This window comes from Bos indicus x Bos taurus, chromosome 8 (assembly GCF_003369695.1).
Source record: "Bos indicus x Bos taurus breed Angus x Brahman F1 hybrid chromosome 8, Bos_hybrid_MaternalHap_v2.0, whole genome shotgun sequence".
Lineage (NCBI taxonomy): Eukaryota > Metazoa > Chordata > Mammalia > Artiodactyla > Bovidae > Bos > Bos indicus x Bos taurus.
This window is the reverse complement of record NC_040083.1, coordinates 102,938,431-102,963,463: the sequence shown is the minus strand read 5'-3', so window position 1 is coordinate 102,963,463 and position 25,033 is coordinate 102,938,431. Positions and strand designations below refer to the sequence as shown.

Here is a 25,033-nt window from a genome sequence, read left to right as displayed (position 1 = left end):
CTTTTATTGTCTCCCTGCTCCACACCAGTGCAAGGCAGAAGTGCTGAGTAAATAGGTGACTCTGAAGCCCAAACTTACCACGAGGTGAGCTGTTCCAACTTTAAACTAAAAAGGGGGGTGGGGATGCAGGGAAGATTTTTGGCAAGTTCTTTGATCAGAGGTGTGAAGATAAAGACACATTCTCCTGTTTATCAGTAAAAACCTAACATTGGTCTCCATTGGCCTTTCTCCTGAATCTTGTTTCTCAATTGGCCCTCATTTTGGAAGGGAAAGAGGGAAATGTTTCTTGTTGAACCCCTAAAACTCCACTAAGGGAATTGTGGGAAAAAAATGAAATATATGTGTAAAGCATCTGTCTATCATAGGCATCCATAAAAGATTACTAAAGTCATTTTAGCTCAGTTAGTAGACCAGAGAGGAGGGTCTCCATATACATCTGAGATTCAGGCTGCAAGTAGAGGCTTCTATGGGGTGAACAAGCATAAATTGGGCCGCCAGAGGTGAGGAAAGAAATATTAGGACACTCTGGATGGGAAGATTTACATGAGTAAAATATGGATATAGGAACACTTTCCAGTTCAATGTGACCTGGCTCCTACTTTTTCAACATTTCTTGCCTTTTGTCCATCTTTGATGTAACCTTCTCTCTCACTGGAGTAGTCAAGCTTCCATCTTCATCCACCAGGGTCTTTCTGTTCTCACAGCCTTCATCCACAGCCAGTCATTCCCCAATATCAGTCCTCTCTTTCTCTCTCATGATAATAGAGACTTCCCTGAATGAGGATGACACTTCCCTGCCTCCCTTGCAGCTCAGTATGACTATGTCACTCAGTTCTGGCTAAGGGGATGTAAATGAAAGTCAGGGGTGCAACTTCTAGCTCAGGCCCTTAAAACAGGGAGATCTGCCCAAGCTGCCCATCTTCCTATCCATGTGTGCTTAGTCACTCAGTCGTGTCCGACTCTTTGTGACCCCATGAACATTAGCCCGCCAGGCTCCTCTGTCCATGGTATTCTGCACGCAAGAATACTGGAGTGGGTGGCCACTTCCTTCCCTAGTCCTTTCCATGTAGGGGGCCTCATCCCTGCCCGTCTTCCTGGGAGCCTTTCCTCATGTAACAGTGACCAACAATGAGTCATCTTGTGTCATGGGGACAAAAGATGTGTCCTCAGGCTGCAGAACAATCTAGGAGGAATCAATACCACAGGCAACTTTGTAAAGCAGAGCCCCTTATTAACCATTCTGGAGAAGGGAAAGGCTACCCACTCCAGTATTCTGGCCTGGAGAATTCCACAGACAGTCCATGGGGTCGAACTGAGCGACTTCCGCTTTCACTTATTAACCATTATGTAAACTATTGCTGTTTGGTCTCTTCATGTGCCACCAGAATGGCTTCAGTCAACACTGGCGCTTTTCGTTGTTCTGTGAGGGAAGGCTCTTCCTGGAAGAGGAAAGGGCAAGGATACATTTCCAGGTAGAGAGAACACTGTAGATACACGAATGAAAGCTAGAGGAACCCCTGAAAGTAACTGGGTATGTCTGGGGTTAAGTTTGAGGTGGAGAAAGAGTGGGGAGAGACAAAAAGAGGCTGGCAGGGCCCAAACCATACAGGTTTCCCTGGAACTCTGCCTGCAGCCTCTCTAGATAACACCATCAAAATAACTGAATTTCTGTACCCTTTAGAATGTGCCTAATCAATTGCTTATTAATATTTCCATGTCTGGAACATTGAGTTGATCCATAAAACCAATGGGGAAATTTCAAATAAAGCCATCAATGGTTTCTGCACCATTGGGCCTTAGACAATATGGTGAAGTTTTTCTTAAATATTCAGGGGTCATCAGCAGCACCTGATCCTTGGGCTTGAACTCAGAAATAACTTGAGTGAGAGTTATACGCATAGATCACAGTGCATGCCCTTAAGTTAAGTTCTCCTCTCCCTCTCCTGGAGTACAAGAATGGTATTCATTCACTTCTGTAATCCACGCAATGCCTAGGATTACAAATTGCACCTTGTAGACATGGGCTAAAATTTAGTCGAATTGGGTCAGGCTAATACATTCCTTAAACTTCTAGTTAGTGGAGTTTTACCCAATCGGATATTATAGTTTTTTCATCCAGTTTTGTACATATGCTTACAAATATAATTGGATGGAATCATAGTTTTTCTGGGAATTATTGCTATCCTCCACAGAGCCACTTCTTCACGCTCATAAAACATGCCTGACAAAAGAAAAGGAAAAAGTCCTTGTTACGATGATTGGTGCCTTATTTCTGTGTTTTCCTAGAAAGCAAAATCAAGATATATGCTTGGCATGTTGGTTTTTGAAAGCGGCAGCAGTAGTTTTGCCAGAGAAACAGACTCATGAGTACTGCCGGCAGTGTTCAGGCACACCAGTGGTATGTATTGTCATTTATTTTTTTAATCATTTTAGGCTAATCTCCTTGTATATCAAGGCAGAGGGTCAATAGGTACTCTCTCAAATTGAAAATAGTTTAAAATTGTAAATGATGGCAGCTCTTACACACTGTTGAGTCAAGATGACATTGTTCACTTATGCCTTATCTATCCAACAACCTCCAATTCTCTTGCTCCAGACACAGAGCAACAATGCTGCTAAGTCACATCAGTCATGTCCCTGGGATTCTCCAGGCAAGAACACTGGAGTGGGTTGCCATTTCCTTCTCCAATGCATGAAAGTGAAAAGTGAAAGTTAAGTCGCTCAGTCGTGTCCAACTCTTAGCGGCCCCATGGACTGTAGCCCACCAGGCTCCTCTGTCCATGGGATTTCCAGGCAAGAGTACTGGAGTGGGGTGATAAGTAAAATATAAGAGAGAATCCTAAAGGAAATCCTAAGGGAAATCAATCCTGAATATTCCTTGAAAGGACTGATGCTGAAGCTGAAGCTCCAGTACTTTGGCCACCTGATGTGAAGAGCGAACTCATCAGACCCTGATGCTGGGAAAGATTGAAGGCAGGAGGAGAAGGGGATGACAGAAGATCAGATGGTTAGATAGCATCACCAACTCAATGGACGTGAGTTTGAGCAAACTCCAGGAGATAGTGAAAGGGAAACCTGGTGTGCTGCAGTCCATGGGGTCGCAGAGACGGACATGACTTAGTGACTGAACAACAACAAGAGAGAAAATGTGGAGACATAACCCTGTTCAAAATCAAGAGTGACATCTTCGTGGACTAGAAATGAAAAGCAGGAAGAGAAATATGTCACAGTGAGCATCCAGGGCTCACGGCTGGGAAACAAACTGGGGGATAGGGCATAATTTGGATCCTAGGATATAAGAGAAAGTAACTGCCTCCAACATGAGGCGGGGCACCAGAGCCAGGCTCTTTGCTCCACATCAGAAGTTTGGAGGGGTACTTTCTACTCTTGAAAGGAAGCTGAAAAAGTATGTGTCAGCTTCCAAGGGTTACATTTCACATGAAATGGCAAGCTCAGAAAAGCAGGGGAAAACAGAGGCTTACAACCAGGACCTCCCTCAGTCAAGCTGCTGACTCGGTGGAAACATCTGAAATATTTATTGCCGGGTTAGAGCCCCAGGCTGCTGATGTAAAGAGCTGGTTCTGAACTAAGGGTCTCAAGAGGTAAGATGGAGACAGCCACACAACTATTAGGCAGGGAGGAGTGCTAGGAGAGAGAAAGTGATTTATTCAAGATCAACCTGGAAATCAAAATTTTTTAAAATGCATGAAAAAGTGATATCAGTTAAAAATGGCAGAGTAATGGCTTCCAAAAGTTTTCTTTTCCATAAAAGCAAAGAGAAAACTAATGAACATTTTCGAAATCAACTTTTTCAGAAGTCTGAAAGTTAATTAAAGGCTTGCAGCACTCTGAGGATCATTTCTCCAAGAGAAACATCTTACTCTTGCTAAGAAGAGCAAGTGCTGTGGCACTTTAATTTGCCCTAGTCCCATCTCACACTCTGCAGCTCCACAATAACCATGAAAATCAACAGCCTATGGTCATAGTAAACACCAGCAGCCTGACAGCCACCAGGGCAGAAGAACAGGGTTGAAGATTCTTCAGATCTCAGAGGACTGTCATCATTTAACCTGTCTAGTGGTTGCTCAAAAGATTCCACTTAAAAGACTGCCTTTATTTGACTTAGCTCAAAGCTCACACAGCATTGAGGAAAATAACTACCAACCCCTAGATTTCTATACTCAGCTAAAATATCATTCCATAAACAGGGTAAAATACAAATGTTTCCCCCAGATGGACTGCTTACTGCTGCTAAGTCGCTTCAGTCGTGTCCGACTCTGTGCGACCCCGTAGATGGCAGCCCACCACAGGCTCCGCCATCCCTGGGATTCTCCAGGCAAGAACACTGGAGTGGGTTGCCATTTCCTTCTCCAATGCATGAAAGTCAAAAGTGAAAGTGAAGTCACTCAGCCGTGTCCGACTCTTCGAGACCCCATGGACTGTAGCCCACCAGGCTCCTCCATCCATGGGATTCTCCAGGCAAGAGTACTGGAGTGGGGTGCCATTGACTTTTGCATCAGGAAGAAGTCTGCAATCAAAGAGGAGAATTCAAAGAAAATGATGAATATAGAAACAGGTAAAATAGGTTAGTAAATTTAATTATTGACTATATAATAATCATCACATCATGTCTTGTATTTAAACAGAGAAGTGAAAATAAGGACCTAGACTGTAATAATGAGACTGACAATGTGAAAAAGTGTGCAAACATCCTGACTTTCTCAAAAGATGAGTAGAGATACTGAATAATTTCAGATTGTATTAGAGAAATCAGATATTAAATACACACATTAAGTTTTTAAATGTTGCCACTTCAGTTCAGTTCAGTCACTCAGTCGTGTCCGACTCTTTGCGACCCCATGAATCGCAGCACGCCAGGCCTCCCTGTCCATCACCAACTCCCGGAGTTCACTCAGACTCACGTCCATCGAGTCAGTGATGCCATCCAGCCATCTCATCCTCTGTCGTCCCCTTCTCCTCCTGCCCCGAATCCCTCCCAGCAGCAGAGTCTTTACCAATGAGTCAACTCTTCGCATGAGGTGGCCAAAGTACTGGAGTTTCAGCTTTAGCATCTTTCCTTCCAAAGAACAGCCAGGGCTGATCTCCTTCAGAATGGACTGGTTGGATCTCCTTGCAGTCCAAGGGACTCTCAAGAGTCTTCTCCAACACCACAGTTCAAAAGCATCAATTCTTTGGCGTTCAGCCTTCTTCACAGTCCAACTCTCACATCCATACATGACCACAGGAAAAACCATAGCCTTGACTAGACGGACCTTTGTTGGCAAAATAATGTCTCTGCTTTTGAATATGCTATCTAGGTTGGTCATAACTTTCCTTCCAAGGAGTAAGCGTCTTTTAATTTCATGGCTGCAGTCACCATCTGCAGTGATTTTGGAGCCTAAAAAAGTTGCCACTAAAGGAATATAAATAAAATCTATGCTTCCTAATCAGCAGGAGCAAAATGGGGAACAATATGTAGAAAACTTTACAGAACAAAGGCAAGAAAGAAAAAAATAAATAAATGTAATTCCAAAAACCAGGGATCAAATAAACAAATTAATAGCCGAAGACTATCTGATTTAATTAAAAGAAAATAACAAAGGTTCTGACCACTTAAAGTTTTTCATAGCTTTAATCTCTTTAGAGGAATCTTTAGCAATAAATCTCGTCATTTTTGAAGAAATGTTTATCTGATAAATTCCATCCCATTTCTTTTTCTGTGGTTAAATTCAAGTATAATTAAATGGAATACTTTCAATTTTAAACTAGCATGGACTGTATAAAGCTTTTCTTATAAAAATCTTTCTTTTCTCTCTTTCTCCCCCATTTCTTCCCTCATTTCTCCTTTTTTGGTATATTCACACACAGGTGTTCAAATAGACGTAACAGAACTGAGCAACTGAGCACACACACAATACACACCTAGGCTTTCTTTATGGAAAGCCCTGATTTTTGCACTGGGCCAATCTTGAGGTGAAACCCCAAAGTTCAAGGTTTATCATGAGAAATTCCACTCACCCCAGAGGATTTGTGAGACAAACGGACGTTGCTGATGTCGTGGTAGGAGAAAGAGCGACAGAGCCTGCTGTGCACTCTGCTGCTAACAGCTTAACAAATCCCACAGACCCTCCTCAATGCCTTCTCCAGCATCGTGATCAACTAGGAAGGCCTGCTTCCTTCCTGGACTCTTTCCTTCCCTCTCAGTCTTCCCAGCATTGGACTCTAGCCCCCCAGCTGCTGTACCCTTAACCCCTTTCCCTTTCTTATGCAAGGCAATTCAGCTTTATTGCGGCCCTTCTAAAAGTCACATTACCTGTATCCATCATCTGGCTCAGCAGTACAAGAATGTCCACGTAACAGAGACAATGAATAACAATGGACCTCTCCTTTCACACAAGAAATGACAAGTGAACACAAAACTTGCCATAAGTTCCAATCATCAGTGTTTTTTCAATGAAATCATATTGCTGAGAGAAAAATTAGAATAAGATACTGAGATGCTTTCTCTCAGAGAGGGAGGGAGAGAAGAAAAATCATTGTTTGGTTTTAATCCACATGATTCCAGCCTTGGTGATAACTGGCTTGGGGTGGGGGTAGGGATCTATACACGGAAATTACTACTTTTTTATTTTAGCTTTCACTTTTTTGCCTTTGTAGATGGTACTTAGTTGAACAGGTTTAGGAATTTTCAGTAAAAACACCAAAATTTCATCACTTTACCACAGTATTATTGTTTCAATTTCCCTTGGGTTCTATGTATTTATTTACAGCCATTCCCTAAGAGGAATTCACCCACCTTTTGATGCTGTTAAATCCATTTGGATATCTTATTCTTCCTTTCCATCTTTTTGACAGTTTACACTGATTAAATCGTCAGCATTTCATAAGTGATATTTCTATCTTTTAAGACATTCATATCTTTCTTGATCCACAACCTTGGTGATGGGATTCTAGTGAAGGATCAAGTCAAAAGGAAGCTTTATAATTGATTGTACTTAGTGCCTTGGGTACCATTGAAAAGTGCATTTGAAATATTAAATTTTGAAGAAAGGATTTTTAACAAACATCCTAACAAGTCCTTAAATTATTCAAAAGTAGATTAAGGAACAAATTACACACACAAGGATAAAAACAATCCCATAATCAAGGGATGGTTCAAATGTTTAAAATAACTCTTAGAAATGAAATTACCAGAAGTACCCTTAGACAATTAGATAACAAATACTTAACATGTCAAAAGATGATAAAATGAAAAAGAATATGATAATTGAATAGATATAAAAACACCTACAGGCATATGGGTGAATTTTCAGAGAATTGGTTATTAGATGAATTGATAATTAGGCAACGTGGTTTTCAGGGATTTGACCTGTTACCATTTCAACTCAGTTGCAATCTGAATATTCATTCATGTTCTATTTCCTTCTCATTTCACATTATAACTAAAGCATTTTCTTCTTTGTCACATATTCTTTATGAAATTATGAAAAATGTCTCAATGACATTTGTTTTTTTCTGATTATAAAAGTAATACGTGTTTGTGACAGATAATTTGAAAAATACACAAAAAGTATGAAGAAAAAAAAATCAACCATAATCCCATCATCTGCCAATAACCATTGTTTCTTTTTAATGAGCATCATCCCAGTCTTGATGGTGTTGTGTTGGGGTTTAGGGAGGGGACCTATATATGGCAATTACTATTTTTTATTGTCAGTTTATTATTCTCTCATAAATTGTTCCATAATTCAATTAGCTACTTCCATTTCTGGGTTTGTTTTTTTTTAACTTCTGCTTTCTTGTCTGTATAGACGGTACTGTGTTGAACAATTTTAGTCATGTAACTTTCTGCCCTGGTTGAATTTTTCCCCTCTCAGGAAAACTTCCTTAGAATGGGATTATGGGATCAAAGGGCTTCCCAAGTGGTGCAGTAGTAAAGAATCTGCCTGCCAATGCAGGAGACTCCGGCTCGATCCCTGGGTCTGGAAGATCCCCTGGAGAGGGAAATGGCAACCCACTTTAGTACTCTTGCCTGAAAACTTTCATGGACAGAGGAGCCTGGTGGGCGACAGTCCATGGGGTTGCAAAGAGTCGAACACGACTGAGCATGCAGGCACAAGTGTTATGGGATCAAAAGTTCTCATTACATAAAATTTCAATCCCCAGACAGTTCAGAAGAGAAAAGTGAGGCCCAGAGAGGAGAAGAGGCTTATCTACAATTACTTAGCCTTTGAATAAGCTAGCACCCAGGTCTCCCAGCTCCTAGCTACCCAGGTCTCCCACCACTGAGCCTATTGAGGGTAGGAAGACCTTCCAGTTATCAGGAATCCATTATTGTTGGAAGCCTTTCAGTTTGTTATTCTTCTCCCATTAAATTAAAGACACTATAAAAGTTTTCTAATAACCAAATCCTTCAAAATGAACTGTTTGAAGGCTCTGAAGTCTCACCCTGGGGCAAGACATTTACAAGGCTCAAATAAATCTTCCACAAAGCCTTTATAGGATCCTTAAAACCCAATTCCACCACAAAATGCTTGTTTTTACTATAAATTGAGTTTTTATTATCAGCACGAACGCTAACACTGCTGCTGACATGGTAAACAGGAAGCATATGAGCAATCATAAATATTCACACACCTCTGGCAGAAGTAATTGGTACCTAGGGCAAGAGTTCCGGCCAAATTCTGATGAGCAGACCCGGAGAAATGGAGGATTCAGAATGTGAGACGATCCCCTCACCCCTGCCCTGCCACGCACACACAGAAAAAGGCTGCAAGGGACAAAGATGACAAGATGATGGTGGCTCTGTGGGAAAGACCTGGGCTGGAAGGATCCTGTCTGCGTGAGAGGCAATATGGGAAGACGGAGATCGCCAGACACCACAGGCTGACCCACCCTACTTCCTGCCTGTTTTGACTGAGGTAAAATTCACATAACATAAAACTCACCAGCTTTTAAAAAGATTTTTTTAATGTGGACCATTTCCTTTAAAGTTGTTATTGAATTTGTTACATACAATATTGCTTCTGCTTTATATTCTGTTTTTGTGGCCTCGAGGCATTTGGGACCTTACCTTCCCCACCAGGGATTGAACCCGCACCCCCGGCATTGGCAGGCGAAGTCTCAACCACTGGACTGCCAGGGGAGCCCCTTCATTTTACAGTGTGCAGGTCGCTAATCACATTCACAGTATAGTACAAGCTTCACCTCCATTTAGTTTCAAAATGTTTCATCACCCCACAGGGAAACCCTGTACCCATTAAGCAGTCACTTCTCATCCTCCCCTTTCCCCTGCCCTTGGCAACCACTAATACGCTTTTGTCTCAATATTTCACGTTTACGGAATATGTAATACGTGACCTTTGGCGTCTGACTTTGTTCACTTAGCATAGTGTTTTCAAGCCGCATCCGTGTTGAAGCACATGCCAGCACTTTTCTCCTTTTTCATGGATGAGTAATATTCTGTTGTGTGGATCTGACACATTGTGTTCATTCATTCATCTGCTGCTGGGCACTAGCATTGTTTCTGTCTTTTGGCATTTATGAGCGGTATTTTCAGAGGACACGTGTGCAAAGGGAAATCAAGAACAGTGGACACGTGTGGAGCTGTTCAGAGGGGCCACTCCGCAGGACAGACCAAAGCGCTGGATGCCAGGAGTGAGGGAGAGAGAAGTCAGGAATAGGGCCTACATTTTTGGCTCCAGCAGTTGGGTTTCTGTGGTGACATTCATGGGGACAGGGAACCCAAAAGAGGAGGTAAGCATGATGAGGTCCATGTTGGACACTCAGGAGTGGACGTGCGCCTGGGGAACAACCAAGGGGAGAGTGGTCCCTCAAGGAAGCCCCAGTTTTATTTTGCCACTCCTTAGAGTCCGGTCATGTACTTTCCCTCCTGTGGACAGCCTGGCCTCAGTACTTACTCAAGAGAGTCTGTGGATTAAATAAAAGAGTGGCTGACTCCTGGTCCCTACACACACCTCACTCACTTTCCTTTGTTCTCTTCCTTAATTTCCTCCCTTCACCTTTTTAAATCTTGCCCATCCCACCATAAGCCACCTTCTCCAGGGGTCACCACCTCGGTGCCCAGTCTGCAGACCCCAGGGCAGGAGCCATGAGAGTTCCAGAGGTGGGGATGGGCAGATACACCTGTGAAGGCAGCCTGCAAGGGTCCAGAACCATTACCTCTGCCTTGGGCTAGGCTTCCCTGGTAGCTCAGTTGGTAAAGAATCTGCCTGCAATGCAGGAGACCCCAGTTCGATTCCTGGGTTGGAAGATCCTTTGGACTAAGGGATAGGCTACCCACTCCAGTATCCTGGCCTGGAAAATCCCATGGGCTGTATAGTCCATGGGGTCACAAAGAGTCAAACACAACTGAGTGACTTTCACTTTCATTTTCACTTCACTTGGGCTGGACACAGAGACAGGGGAGGGCCTCCAGATCAGGGTCTGGGCTCTGAGGAAACTTCAGTGGAGAAGGCCAGCCAGGCTCAGTAGGTCAGGGAGCATGGAGCTCTGGCTGGGGTGGTTTCCTGTCTGTTTGCCCAAGCGAAAGACTTGGTGATGGCAGCCGTGAAGCCAGCAGGCCCTGCCAAGGCAGCTGGAATGGAATATGCAGTTGCCTGTGATGTGGGTCAGTGTGTCAGATGCCAAAGCCAGAGGAGCCAAGAAGGAGGACTCACACATCCCAGCCCCTGGAGCAAAGGAACAAGCAGGGATGGAGGGACAGGGGATGGCAGCTCGGCCATCCAGCAGGCTCCCGGTCCTCACGAGTCCTTGCACGTAGGTGGCTCACTGTCCCCATTGTACCTGGTCCATTGCATGCTTAACCCTCCCACCCCCACCTTTGCTCCTGCCAAATGCTCCTCCATGATGCTGTCCCCGGTTCTCTCTGCCCATCCACGTCCTTCTCCACATGCAGAGCTTCGATCAGGTGGATGCTCAGTCCTCTTAGCTGTCACTTCCTTTGGTTCACACCACCTCCCCCAGGGAGCCCTCCCTGAGCACCCACAATCCTTCATCTGAGGCAGCCAGTAGAGTTCAAAGGTTATCAGCCTGCCCTGCAGATTTTGGACATGGCAGCCTCCATCATCTTGTGAGCCAATCCCTTAAAATCAATCTCTCTGTATCTGTATCACACATGCATGCATGCATACACACTATTGGTTCTGTTTTACTGGAGAACCCTGACTCATGGAACCTAGCAAAGGGCCCGAGTGAAGCCCCATCCCCACCCCAGATGGTCATTTATACTCATTCAGTGAGGAGTTCAGGGGGTCTCTGTCTCTCACCTGTAGGCAGAGACCCCCATCTTCACAGCCTCTAGCAGTTTGACACCCTGTGGATCCACGCGGCGCTCCTGGCTGGGCTGAAATGGGAGGAGGGAATAAGACCCAAGATTCTTAACTCAGGTTGCTTGGAATGAGGTGAACTTTCAGGGAAGATTTAGATCCGGAGGCCCCAACTCATATTCTCCCTTTGATTTCCTTTCTGGTTCTATATTTTGGAACTAGTCTTTGTTCAGTAAAAATGGTTATTGACAAATTAACATTTCTCTCCCAGCAAATACAGTGTGGTGGGCAGCTGTCTACATGCTTAGGTAACATCTGATCACCATCATTGGGTTTTGGTGTCTACAACAGCTTCCTATAAATAGATGTTAAAAAAAGACATACTTTAAGACTTACTCTGCAGTTATGATTATGAACATCTGTTCATATTTACAGAAGACCCAGATTAAGTTAGAAAATGTCAGAGCAAAGAATGTACACGGAAACTCCCACACCCTTCAGGTTTTACTTTAATCCATAAAGGTGTTGGGAGACTCAGGGCACAGTGCTTCTTGGGGGTCAAGTTCATGATCAGTAAAGCATGAAGGAGCCCATAATATCAGTGGTCCTCAACTCAGGGGCTTTCCAGGAGAAGAAGACTCACTGTTAAAGGCTGGAACTTCACCAGAACTTAAATGTGCTTGGATATACAAGCCTTGCCTAGAAGCATGCTCTCAGGTCTTAAACCTCATTGAGCAAAAGAGGCCACACATGACCCAAGAGGCCCTGGGGGGAGCCAGCGCCCCAGAAATGGCTGAGCTGGTTTGTGCCTTGGAAGAAAATTGCAGCCTCTGTCAAATGATGTCCTCTCATCCAGCAACCCTGATGCGTTTTCATAATATTTTGAGACTAATCTTGACATGCTTGATCAAGCTTCTGGCAGAAGTTTCTCTTTCTGTTTATTTATTTGATTAATTTTTATTTTGTCAAGAGCTGACTCCCAGGACAATTGGACAGGAAAGCTGGTTCATTCTGCCTGAGCTTCCTTGGTGCCTGACTTTAGTCCTACAAGTGAAGTATGTCTTTGGATGTCCACGGTCATCGATGTATTTGTAGAAAATGAGGCATTTTCATTAATATGTTTTTAATATATGAGTATGAAATTGTGCATGATTTAAGGGCTTCCCTGATGGCTCAGATGTTAAAGAATCTGCCGGCAATGCAGGAGACCCAGGTTTGATCCTTGGGTCAGAAAGATCCCCTGCAGAAGGGAATGGCTACACACTCTGGTATTCTTGCCTGGAGAATTCCATGGACAGAAGAGCCTGGGGGGCTACAGTCCACGGGGTCGCAGAGTCGGACACGACCCATTGACTATCATGACTCTTCCTTACCTAGGCTGATCTCTTTTGTTTGGATGGTTATGCCCATTTCCATTTTAATTGCGTCTCCTTTTTCCATTGATTACATTTACCAGAAGTTTGTACTTCATCTTTTTAAAGAGCTAATTCGTTGTTTTATTTATTAATTCCACAGATTTTTTTTGATTCTCTGATTTATTTACTTTAATTTTAATCTTTGTTTTTTATTATTATTACCATTTTCCTTTGGGTTGTTCCCCCCCCCCTTTTTCTAGTACTTAAAGTTGTTTTTCTCTTTTTAATGATAGCATTGTTTAAAGTTGTGAATTTCCCTATAAGTTCTGCTGTGTCTATGTCCTGCAAGATCATCTGTTTATTACTTTCGTTGGTCTAGATATGTTTTTAGAGGCAAATGAGATATTTTAGAGAAAAAACAAATCATAAGTAGCAAATAAAAAACCCTGACATCACCAGAAATCCCGTTTCCCAGAAAGACATATGGATGTTTTAGTACACATATTCTAGATTTTTCCTTTGCAAATTCATAGATTTTTGAGTTTTTACAAAATGGAGTCACACTTAGCACAATTTTCTTATATGTTTTGTTTATCTAAATAATAAAATTAAAATATCTTACCTTGTTCTCTTAAGACTACATTTACACTCGCGACTGTAATGGCTGTTAAGGATTTATCCCATTGTGCAAATATCCTATAATTTACACTATCAATTACCTACTATTAGAGATTTAGGTTGTTTTCACTTATTTTGTCATCATAAAAAAAGAAACACACTGCAATGTATATTCTTGTCTTTGGATATCTGCTTCCCTCCATGATTATCTTCCTGGGATAAAGATGAGGTAGTAGAATTGTCAGCTGAAAGGAGAAGGTATGACTCTAAGACTTTTGATGTATTGTCTTTCATTTATCCCCAGAACAGGTGGACCAGTCATTTGCTCTCAGCCTGGAGCTCCCCTTTGCATCTACCCCCACTGATACTGAGTGTGTTTAATTTGGGACTATTGGTGGGAGAAGAAAAGGTTATTTTAGCCTGAATGTATTTTATTACTAGAAAAGGTGAGTATTTTTGTACATTTATTGGCCACATATTTTTCGGACTGCCTTTTCACATCCCTTACCCTTTCATCTTCATTCTTACTAATTTACAAGGGCTTTTTGCTCTTTGCCAAATATACTACAAATATTTTGGTCATTCTGTTGTCAGACTTTCAAATTTGCATTAAGTGTTCTGGTCTTATGGAATTTGTAAAGTTTTATTCAGTTACATATATCAGTCTTCTCTCTGCCCATGGAAATGACAGGTGTCATATAAAAAATGTATACAGGCATACCTTGCTTCATTGCAGTTTGCTTTATTGTGCTTTGCAGATTTTGCATTTTTTACAAATTGAAGGTTTGTGGCAACTCTGTGTCAAGCAAATCTGTTGGTGCCATTTTTCCACAGCAGTACTTTTAAATTAAGTTAGGTACAGTGTTTCTTTACATATAATGCTATTGCACACTTATTAGACCAGAGTATAGAGTAAACATAACTTCTGTTTGTACTGAGAAGCCAAAATTAATCCATATGCCTCGCTTTACTGCCATATTCTCTTTATTGCAATGTTCTGGAGACAAACCTGCAGCATTTCAAAGGTGTGCCTGTATAGACATGTACAAAGTCACGCCCTTGTGTCTGTCCCTGCCTTTCTATTTTTGGAGCACTGGCTGTCCATTCACAGAGCCAGCTCCAGGCACTGCAGTGACTACAAGGGCCAGCTCTGGAATTCTTCTGCCAACGCGTAAGCCTGCTCCCTTCACTGACAAGCTCTCTGACTTGGACAAGTCACTTAAACTCTGAACTTTGGTTTCCTGGAGGGGGGTTGTGAGGATTCAGAAGAACATATGCGTATGTAAGAGTTCTTAGCTCTGGACTTGGCCCATTCAGTGATTCGATAATATACGTATTACTGCCATTGACACAGATACACCAATAGAACCCTTCTCAGCTGCATCCCCCTTACTCTCAGGGTAAATTTGGCTTCATCCTGTAAAGAGGTAGAAGGAAGGAGCCATGCAAGCCCAGAGCTAAGTGAAGATTCTACTGAGTTCTGGGGCATCCATGCTGCCTCTGCTGATCTTCACCACTTATCGGGGTTGTAAAATCCTGTCCCCTGTCCCCACACAGAGTTCCACCCCCATCTCTATCTGATTCTCTGCCCATGGCACAGTAGAGTTTCCTAAGTCCAGGAAGTTTGGGGACAGAGGAGGCACCTGTGTGGAGGGCAGGTGAGCATATAAAAGTGGAGCACGGGGCCTCCCCATCAGGACCATGGGTCCAGGCTCTCCCACAGAGGGCTGCACTCACCTTCCCTGAACTGTCTCAGCACCTCTCCCCATCTGTGTCCCCTCCCTCATCACTCCTTGCCCCCTCACCTCGGAATCAGAACCACAGATGCCTTCTCACGCCTCCAACAGAGCAGCTGCCCCATCTTCTGCTGAGTTCACACCCACAGGGTGTCCTCCTCCATGACAGGACCTCGCAGGGCATTTTCCCAAACAAACACGGTCCCCTCCCTAAGAGGGTTTTGGTACCAGTTGTTAAGATGTCCAAGTGGCCTTCACCTTGCTGTATTACCAACAACAACAATAATAATAGTAGCCACAGTTATTAAGTGCTTACTGTAAGCCAGACATGTACTCTGTATTATGTCTTTTAAACTTCACAACAATTCTGCAAGGCAGTCATTGGCAGAACATTATGAGAGGAATATGACTGGTAGTCAGAGAGCTGATGTGACTGGTTCAGGCCACAGGTAAGTATGAGAGGAGGGCTTTGAGTGTGGAGGTATCTGACTCCAAACTCTGGAGCCTTATCTACACCCTATACACACCTGCTTCTCCAAGTCATATGTATATGTGTGTGTATATATATATGTATATATATAATGTTATCATTTTATTTATTTTATTTTTATAAATATAAATAAGTAATATAAATATAAATAAATATAAATATAAATAAGTAGTCAAAACTATGGTTTTTCCAGTAGTCAAGTATGGATGTAAGAATTGGACCATAACGAAGGCTGAACATCAAAGAATTAATGCTTTTGAACTGTAATATTGGAGAAGACTCTTGAGAGTCCCTTGGACTAAAAGGAGATCAAACCAGTCAATCCTAAAGGAAATCAATCATGAATATTCATTAGAAGGACTGATGCTGAAGCTGAAGCTCCAATACTTTGGCCACCTAATGCGAAGAGCTGACTCATTAAAAAAGACCCTGATGCTGGGAAAGACTGAAGGCAGGAGGAGAAGGGGATGACAGAGGATGAGATGGTTGGATGGCATCACCAACTCAATGGACATGAGTTTGAGGAAGCTCCAGAAGATGGTGAAGGACAGGGAAGCCTGGTGTGCTGCAGTTCATGGGATCGCAAAGAGTCAGACACGGCTGAGCAACTGAACAGCAACAGTTTTATTTTTGGCTGTGCTGGCCTTCGTTGCTGCGCAGGCTTTTCTCTGGTTGTGGCAAGCAGAGGACCCTATGGAGTTGCGGTGCACGGTTCTCATGAGTGGCTTCTTCTGTTGTGGAGCACGGGCTCTCGGGGGCGCGGGGCTCAGTAATTGCAGCTCCCAGGTTCAAGAGCGCAGGCTCAGTAGTTGTGGTTTAGTTGCGCAGGCTTAGTTGCTTCAAGACATGTGGGATATTCAAGGATCAGGGATTGAACCCGTGTCTTCTGCATCGGCAGGCAGATTCTTACCGCTGAGCCACCAATGAAGCCCCTCTAAGTCTCTTGGTAAATATGTCTAACTTGTTCTTCTGAAAGATCCTACCAGCCTTCTGGTTTCAGGCAGGGAAATGTGACATGAAAGTTCAGGGTACATGTTGAGTAATAGCCATGGCGGGCTGGGGGGCGGGGTGGGGAGGAGAGGTGCGGGAGGAGGAGTTAAGCAGGCAGCGTTATATCTGCTTTACAACCTGGGGGACTATGAGGTACAGAGAAGTTAAGTGACAGAGCCAAGTGCACACAGCAAGTCTCTGGCACAGCTGGGATTAAAATCCAGACCTCTCATCACTGGGTCTGGTGGCACTCCGACACCAGAAACGAGCACTGCTTCCAGCCACCTGTCCTCCCATCCACCTTTGCCCCCCCTCCTCCCCCAGGTTCTGCTTCCAGCAGGTCCCATGTGTCCTTTCTGCCAGGAGTGCTGATCTTGTGTCTCTTGGTTACACCGGGTCTGTTCAGGGCTCATTCTGTCCTTGGGGGCTGAATTGCTTAAACCCTCCCAACCCTTACACGGTCAGCCTCTGGGCTGATCAATTTTTTACAGCTAATAGTTGCAGGATCCTCAAGACCATTTGTGGAGGGGGCGATTACCTCCTCCTGCATAGAGGCTGCCCCAAGCCCAACGCCAAGCTTCCCCTCCACACCTCCCTACTGGGGACAGACACAGGTGTTCTTTTGTGCAGGACCACCACTGACTGGTGGTGCCTAGTGCAGACAGGCATGTGGCCACGGAGGGCCCATCCAGAGGCTGGATATGTGTGACATGGCAGGCCGGAGAGGCTCATTCCTGGAGCTTCTTCAAATTCCAATGCCCTCCAGGTCCATGCATATCCTCAGATTAAACCTCTTTTTCTCAAGATGAAATGGAGGTATCTAGTCCTTGCAGCCACGATATTAACACAGCCCATTGACAGATGAGAGAACACAGGTTCTGAGAGGTTTCAGAACAATGTCACAGGTGGGAAGTAGCAGAGCTGAGACCCAAACACAGAAATCTCTGATCCTAGAAGCCATGATCTTTCTGGGGCTCAACATAGGGTTTATCAGCTACTCTAGAAGGCTACTGTCAAATGAGAGAGCAGGTCCTTCTCCCCTGGGTCAGGCAAGCCTCCTGGACCAGGCCATTACCATTAGCTACCCTTGCTGGGTTGAACCACATGACAAAGTACTAAGGACTTTCCCCCTGCACATGGTTTTATCCTTTAAGGTAGGTATTCAGTTCAGTTCAGTTGCTCAGTCATGTCCGACTCTCTGTGACCCCATGGACTGCAGCACGCCAGGCCTCCTTGTTCATCACCAACTTCTGGAGTTTACTCAAATTCATGCCCATTGAGTCGGTGATGTCACCCAACCACCTCATCTTCTGTCGTCTCCTTCTCCTCCCGCCCTCAATCTTTCTTCCCAGCATCAGGGTCTTTTCAAGTGAGTCAGCTGTTTGCATCAGGTGGCCAAAGTATTAGAGTTTCAGCTTCAACATCAGTCCTTCCAGTGAATATTCAGGACTGATTTTCTTTAGGATGGACTGGGTGGATCTCCTTGCAGTCCAAGGAACTATCAAGAGTCTTCTCCAACACCACAGTTCAAAAGCATCAATTCTTCAGCGCTCAGCTTTCTTTACAGTCCAACTCTCACATCCATACATGACCACTGGAAAAACCAAGGTAGGTATTATTGCCCCCCCCAAAATTGGGAAAAGAGTACATCAAGGCTGTATATTGTCACCCTGCTTATTTAACTTAAATGCAGAGTAGACCATGAGAAATGCCAGGCTGGGTGAAACACAAGCTGGAATGATTGCCAGGAGAAATATCAATAACCTCGATATGCAGATGACACCACCTTTATGGCAGAAAGCTAAGAAGAACTAAAGAACCTCTTGATGAAAGTGAAAGAGGAGAGTGAAAAAGCTGGCTTAATATGCAACATTCAAAAAGATCACAGCATCAGGTCCCATCACTTCGTGGCAAATAAATGGGGAAACAATGGAAACAGTGACAGACTATTTTATTGGGCTCCAAAATCACTGCAGATGGTGACTGCAGCCATGAAATTAAAAGATGCTTGCTCCTTGGAAGAAAAGCTATGACAAACCTAGACAGTCTATTAAAAAGCAGAGATATTACTTTGCTGACAAAAGTCCATATCATCAAAGCTGTGGCTTTTCCAGTAGTCATGTATGGATGTGAGAGTTAGACCATAACGAAGGCTAAGAATCTAAGAACTGATGCTTTGAACTGTAATACTGGAGAAGACTCCTGAGAGTCTCTTGGAGTGCAAAGTGATCTAACCAGTCCTTCCTAAAGGAAATCCTGACTATTCATTAGAAGGACTGATGCTGAAGCTGAAGCTCCAATACTTTGGCCACCTGACGCGAAGGACAGACTCATTAGAAAAGACCCTGATGCTGGTAAAGATTGAAGGCAGGAGGAGAAGGGGATGATAGAGGATGAGATGGATGGCATCACCAACTCAATGGACACGAGCTTGAGCAAGCTCTGGGAGATGGTGGACAGGGAAGCCTAGGATGCTGCAGTCCATGGGGTCGCAAAGAGTCAGACATGGGTGAGCGACTGAACAACAACAACACCAGATTTGAGAGAAGTGAAGTGACTTGTCAAAGTCACAGAGCAAGAGGTCATGATGGTGCCAAGACTTAAGCCCACGTTAGTCTGCCCAGGGCCCCTGCTCTTAACTCCTGCAGTTACCCCAGCAGCAGAGGCCGGGACAACCACCTCCCTGGCCTTTCCTGTGCACACCGGTACACACACATGTTATCTCACACTGTCCCCAGTCTTCCTCCCCGTATTTGATCTGCCCCTCAGAATCTGTTACAACTTCCCTTCCTGCAGGAAGTCCTCCCTGATGCCCCTGCAGACAGTTCTCCATCCTTCTGCACCCGAAGTTCATTCTCCTGCCTTAGGTGGTGGGTCATCTCTTTCTTTGATGAGCTTCCTAGCAGTGAGAAAGCAGGATCTATCTTGTGTTCATTTCTGAGAATCCAGCCCCTGGTATGCTACAATTTACAGAACACCCTCAAGTTTACCCTTTCTGTCGGTCTGTAGCATTGCCCAAGAGTCAGCAGGGCAGAGACAACTGTCCCACCCCAACCAAGGCAGGCAAGGTGGTACCCGCCAGACCCCGGCCACAAAAATGCCCTGTTGTTTGGACTTGGCTTTGCAATGCAGATTTCATGCAAAGGCCGGGCAGTGAATGACTCCCAACACATATTTACAGGTTTGTCAAGTGTTGCAGTGAGCCCACAGTCCCCCAGCTCCCTGCATAAAGAGACCTCATGAAAACCAATGAAGTCACACCCTCGACACCCAGAGCCCCTGCTTGCAGCACTAGCTCCGTCCCTGCCAGGGCGAGTGCCCACGGAATACATTCACATCACCTGAGGGTCAGCTGCAGGCCAGGGGGCCACCATATCATGGTCCTAAGCAGGTCAGTGGACCCCCGTGTGGCTGTTGAGCAAACTGAAGAAGAGGGATGGGGCTATTCTGGGTCTTGGAGCAGGCTGGCCACAGGGACTTGCTCACTCACCAGGGAGAACTGGAACTGGGGTTCTCAGCAGGTTGCAGCTGTAGCCCCCCTAGTCTGTGCTCTCTCTGTGTGTTAGGATGATGGGTTAAGCAGTAACTGGCAACCCCCAAATCTCTGTGCCTTAACACTACACAGCTTATTTCCTGCTTGTGAAAATCCTCTGTGGTCCCAGGAAGTGACTCAGCGATACAGGCTGCTTTGATCTGGTGGTTCCCATGTCAGTCTGAACCCACCACGATTCCTTCAGCAGAGGGCAAAAGAACCATGACTTGCATTGAAACTGCTCTTCCATAGCCTGAAAGGGCCGCCTGCCATTTCCACTCATATTTCATAAGCCAGAAATATTTATATGATCTGACAACTTGGGAAAGCTGGGAAGTTTCCTTTATGCCAAAGCAAAAAGGCCATTTCACTAGAGACTAGTAACATCCTGACACTTTTTCCAGGGACCCAAATATTGGGTTATCTCCATTTCCCCTGCACTTGAACCATTTTTAAAGATACTCATGTAGGGAAGTGTATCAGTCAGCAATTACTGTACCAGTGCTGTGTAACAGCTCACTCGAAAACTCAGCTGTTTATGACAATAAGCATTCACTTTTCTTGTTCATATGGCATAGACTGACTGGTGTGGCTGTACTCCAGGTTTCTGGTTGGCCTGGCTTACTGCAGGCACTGGGTTGGAATCAGTCTGCTCTTTGATCAGGTTCCCTGATCCAAAGGGCTTCCCTGGTAGCTCAGATGGTAAAGCGTCTGCCTGCAATGTGGGAGACCTGGGTTCCATCCCTGGGTTGGGAAGATCCCCTGGAGAAGAAAATGGCAACCCACTCCAGTACTCTTGCCTGGAAAATTCCATGGATGGAGGAGCCTGGTAGGCTACAGTCCATGGGGTCATAAAGAGTCGGACACGACTGAGCGACTTCACTGTCTTCTTTCACTTTTGGATCAGCAGCTGTTAGGAGTGTTTTCTTCTCATGATGGATCAGAGAAGCAGAAGAGGCCAGACCACATCAGCACATCCATCCACATTCATCTCTGCACAGACACCACCTGCTGACATTCCATTGGCCAAACCAAGGCACATGGCCAAACCCAAAGTCAGGGATGGGGCAGTGCCCTCAGCCTGCCGCAAAGCCACGCAGGCGTGAAGATGTATAATTCTATTAGGGAAAGAAGTAAAGATGTGGGAGCAATGACCCAATTGCCGTGAAAGCTCTGGGAATAGCCTGGAACTCAGAGTCCCATAGATGGTGGCTGGAATCCCAGATCCACCCCACCCAAGCCTCTGACCCTGGATAGCCACTTCTATAAAATGAAGCTAATCCTTGTTCTCAGGATTCCCATGCCACTCAGTAATCACAGATAACAGTCGAGTTCCCACCACATCAAGCATCAGGGGAAATACTTTATGTCCACCATGAACTCTTCATCCATTGAAGGCATGCTTATAATTCACATATCATTGTGGATTAGCATGTGGAATGGATCACAACTGGGGAGTAGATTTAAGACCTGGGAGCCCAGGGATCCAGAGGGTAGAGAGAAGGACGCTGAAAGAAAAGCAAAAGCCAAAAAAAAAGATCCAAAGGTCAAAGTTACCAACCTCCAGGTCCTGTGAACGCTGCCCTCGGAGCTTTGGAAGAGCTGAGGGTTCAGGGGTGTGGCTTTGCAATAAGGGCCCCTTCTCACTCAGGCATTCCTTCCTTCCACAGATGCTGATTCAACGCCAGCCCTGCACTAGGCTCTAAGGATGGGGAAACTGAGGCACGGAGAGTTTTTTTTTTTTTTTTTTTAAGCTGTTTTCACTAAACTTACAGCCTGAATTAGTCAGGTTTCTCCAGACAAACAGAACCAATCAGAAGTATATATACATACAAACAGTCCCAAACTTATGAGAGTTAAATATTTTGATGGTACGAAAGCGAAATGCATTCAGTAGAAAATGTACTTTGCATTCTGAATGTTGATTTCTTCCTGGGCTGGTGATCGGCAGTAAGATCCTCTCTCGTGATGCAGGGCAGCGGCAGTCACAGCTCCGCTTCAGTCACTCGACCATGGGCGAGACAACCCGCACACTTACAGCCAGTCTGGATGCAGGAAAGAATTCTGGTTTTCACTTTCAGCACAGTATTCAATACGTTACATGAGACGCATTATTATAAAATAGGCTTTGTGTTAGATGAGTTTGACCAGCTGTATTGGTCAAATGTATTGACCAGTGTATTGATTAGGTGTTCTGAGCATGTTTAAGACAGGCTAGGCTATGCTATTGGAGAAGGCAATGGCACCCCACTCCAGTACTCTTGCCTGGAAAATCCCATGGACGGAGGAGCCTGGTGGGCTGCAGTCCATGGGGTTGCAAAGAGTCAGACAAGACTGAGTGACTTCACTTTTACTTATCACTTTCATGCACTGGAGAAGGAAATGGAAACCCACTCCAGTGTTCTTGCCTGGAGAATCCCAGGAACAGCAGAGCCTGGTGGGCTGCCATCTATGGGGTCGCACAGAGTCGAACACGACTGAAGTGACTTAGCAGCAGGCTACACTATGGTGTTTGGTAAGTTGCATGCTTGAGTGTTAGGTCCCTTTAGTCTCTTACATCTCCTGAATTGGCAGGCTGGTTCTTTACCACTAGCGCCACCTAAGTTAGGTGTATTAAATGCATTTTTGACTTAAAATATTTTCAGCTTACGATGGGTTTATGGAGACAGATGAGGAAGATCTGTATATGTAGATCTGTGAGGAGATCTATTATAGAAATGGGCTCATGTGATTATGGAGACTGAGAAGTCCAAGATCTGTAGATAGGCAAGCCAGAGACCGTGGTATAAGTTCCTTCCTGAAAGTCAAAGGCAAGGGGAAAAAAAAGTCCCAGCTCAAGCATTTGGGCAGGAGGAGCACCCCTCACTGGACAAGGGTCAGAGTTTCTGTTCTGTTCAGTCCTTTCACAGACTGCCTGAGGCCCATCCCCACTAGGGAGGACAGACAGCTCTTCCCTGACTACCAGTTCAGATATTCCGTTCACCCAGAAACACCCTCACAGACACACCCAGAGTAACTTTTGACCAAATGTCTGGGCATCCTGTAGTCCAGTCAGGTCGACATATAAATTTGCCCCACACAGCCTGAGAGGGAAGGCAAAAAATGAGGAAGTGAATACAAGTGGGATGAGGGTAACAGAGCAGAAAAATAAGGCTGTGTGAGAGCTCATAGCAAAAGGTCCTTGCCTGGCGTGGGAATACTTTGTGTTTCGAGCCTAGAAGGAGAGGCAGGGGCGCTGAGTGGGGTTTCCAGCGTCTATGAGCAGGTGGACAGGGCATCTTAGGAACTGGAGCATTTTACTCTCTGCCCATGAATTACACCGTGATGATTAAGACTATCAAGCTCTCCGTGGTGCTTAGAGGGGAAGGCAGGCGTCTTAAGATTTTCCACCAAAGTCAAAAATTCTTGTAGGTAAGGGAATTTGATTCAATGTGGCCCCAGTCTGTTGAAGGGCTTCCCCGAGAGCTCAGCAGGTAAAGAATCTGCCCACAATGCAGGAGACACAGGTTCGATCCCTGGGTCAGGAAAGTTCCCTGGAGGAGGAAATGGCAACTCACTCCAGCATTCTTGCCTGAAAAATCTCATGCACAGAGAAGCCTGGCAGGCTATAGTCCATGGGGTCACAAAGAGCCAGACACAGCTAAGCATAAACACGGCCACTGAGATTCAATAGCCATAAGCCACTTCAAGGGAGGGTCCCTAGCATGAGATTTTGCTACTCTTTGGCTTAATTTTTAAAATACTGTTGCATTTCTTTTAATTCTTGTTAAATAAATTAATTCATTTGATCCTCACAACAGTTCTCTAAAGGAGGTGTATTATTATTTCTATTCTCATTTTTACAGATAACACAGAGAGGTTAAATAGTTTTCCCGAGTTTGCACAGCCAGGCAACCTGGCCTCAAGGTCTATGCTTTAATATCAAGGTGGAGTCCAACTAGAATTTCAGTGTTTGTTTCTAAACAGTCAGATGAGGGACTTCCCTGGCCTTCCAGTGATTGAGACTCTGCACTTCCAGTGCAGGGGGCCCTGGCTCTATCCCTGGTGGGGGACTGAAATCCCACATGCCACATGGCCAAAAAATTAAAAAAAATAAGCAGCTGGATCACCTGTGTCCTCAAGAGGATCCTCTCTGGGAGAACTTTCTGAACCAGATTGGGTCCATCATGAATTTTGGATAAACCAAAAGCATTCAGAAAATGCGTGATCAGCACCATACTGTACACACGAACACAGGGGGATGTCCCTGCCTGCAAGAGCACTCCAGATTCCTGGAATTCCGCACTTCTAGCTTTCTTCCTTTGGCTGAAGGACTCTTCCAGAGCCAAGGCCACCTCACCTACAGAGTGCTCATTTGCCCAACAAGCTCCAATACAAGGATCACAGGTCCCACCACGGCTCCATCTTGCACCTACTGCAGTTTTCTTGCAACAAGAATTGGCCTGCACTCATACTGGTTAAGGGTAAACCAATATTTACTCTTGATTTTGAAAAGAGGAGGGGAGTCAATCGCTTGCCCCAACCGTGCCTGGCAGAGGTTGTGAGAAGGTGACTTGTCCATTAAGAGCCCAGCTCATGTTTTATGTATTTCTAAAGAGCCACAATTTGAACTTAATTCCTCCTCCCTTTAAGACAAGAACCCCCAAGTTAGCATTTAAAATGTCACACGCAGCCGGAGGCCTCTGTGGGTCATGGAGGGCTGGACAGTTTATACTGGGAAGTCATAAAATTGATGCTGAATGATTTCAAGACCCAGAGAGTTGCCTAAGAGGTCGAGAATAGAAATTTTGAAACTAAACCATGAATAAATCTTAGGAAAGCTGATAGCAGAGCTTTAAAAAAGGAAGCTGGTAAATAGGCTGAGTTGAAACTTTGAATTCACATTATGAGGGTTAGTGAAAGGAAGTGACCCTTAGGTTGGCAGTGAGTCGTGGCGGGTCCCGGTGTGCAGGCAGTGTGCCCCTCACCAAGGTCACCTCAGCTGAAGCAGTGTCCTTATTAATCAGTAGGACAATGGAGATGCT

General features: G+C 44.7%; 1 long non-coding RNA gene across 7 annotated transcripts; it reads left to right on the top strand.

Moving 5' to 3' along the window:
• LOC113897696 lies at window positions 1-21,914 on the top strand. Of its 7 annotated transcripts, none has more exons than XR_003512402.1 (5): window positions 1-84; window positions 2,287-2,398; window positions 8,764-8,921; window positions 13,566-13,707; window positions 21,680-21,914. It is a non-coding gene; the product is annotated as an uncharacterized LOC113897696 (long non-coding RNA). The 7 variants fall into 7 exon arrangements; XR_003512399.1 differs by having other exon boundaries at window positions 8,664-8,921; window positions 13,571-13,707; XR_003512397.1 differs by having other exon boundaries at window positions 8,664-8,921.
• Window positions 21,915-25,033: the final 3,119 nt, after the last annotated feature.